We start from the raw sequence: 1391 nt of genomic DNA on the forward strand, positions 1-1391 counted from the left end.
GAAAAAAAATTGTTCGGCCCAAAATGTCACGGATGTGTCTTTTTTTTGTAGTGCAACTATGAATACATAGCTGGCTAAACCCGTTCTTTCTTTCTTTAGAGCTATGACTTATATGTGTCAACCAGCTGTTTTGCTGTGCTCGATGATACTATTGCTGCCTGTATACTGATACATGTGGTGATATTTACCTGAACTGAAGTTGTGAATGTAGCATTATTTTCCTGATGCTACTTATCCCTGGCTCACCTGCTCTAGTTGGTTTCAATTGATATTTGTCTCATCTAGCACTCGGACTATAAATGTGTTGTTTTAATCCTGATGATGATGTTGTAGTATAAGGTGGACACCATAATCCTCTTTTAATCCAAAATGAATAATTTTGTTTCATCATGTCCTGGTTTACCCAAGTCAGATTGTTTTTGGTTTGTACTTTGGACCCTGTGTGTTTCTCACATGAACTAGTGTTGTTGTAACACGAACTATAGTAGGTCGCTGCTATCTAACTGTGATCATTGCAAGGAGGAACCACTGTTTGGCTTCAGCCCTTCCTCATTTGATCATTTTTATGGCCCATATGCATGCTACATGTTGGTGTTGGGGTTCGTAGCAGAATTTAAAAAAATTCTACGCATCACCAAGATCCATCTATGGAGTATACTAGCAACGAGGGGAAAGGAGTGCATCTACATACCCTTGTAGATCGCGAGCGGAAGCGTTCCAATGAACGGGGTTGATGGAGTCGTACTCGCCGTGATCCAAATCACCGATGACCGAGTGCCGAACGGACGGCACCTCTGCGTTCAACACACGTACGGAGCAGCGACGTCTCCTCCTTCTTGATCCAGCAAGGGGAAAGGAGAGGTTGATGGAGATCCAGCAGCACGACGGCGTGGTGGTGGATGTAGCGGGATCTCGGCAGGGCTTCGCCGAGCTTCTGCGAGAGGGAGAGGTGTTGCAGGGGAGGAGGGAGGCGCCAAAGGCTGTAATACTGCTGCCCTCCCTCCCCCCTTTATATAGGCCCCCTGGGAGGGGGCGCCGGCCAGGAACCCATCTACATGGGGGGCGGCGGCCAGGGGGCAGACTTGCCCCCCAAGGCAAGTGGGGCGCCCCCCCAGCCTAGGGTTTCCAACCCTAGGCGCAGGGGGGAGGCCCATGGGGGGCGCCCCAGCCCACTAAGGGCTGGTTCCCTTCCCACTTCAGCCCATGGGGCCCTCCGGGATAGGTGGCCCCACCCGGTGGACCCCCGGGACCCTTCCGGTGGTCCCGGTACAATACCGGTGACCCCCGAAACTTTCCCGGTGGCCGAAACTTGACTTCCTATATATAATTCTTCACCTCCGGACCTCTCCGGAACTCCTCGTGACGTCCGGGATCTTATCCGGGACTCCGAA

Source organism: Triticum aestivum, chromosome 6D (assembly GCF_018294505.1).
Source record: "Triticum aestivum cultivar Chinese Spring chromosome 6D, IWGSC CS RefSeq v2.1, whole genome shotgun sequence".
NCBI classification, from domain to species: Eukaryota; Viridiplantae; Streptophyta; class Magnoliopsida; order Poales; family Poaceae; genus Triticum; species Triticum aestivum.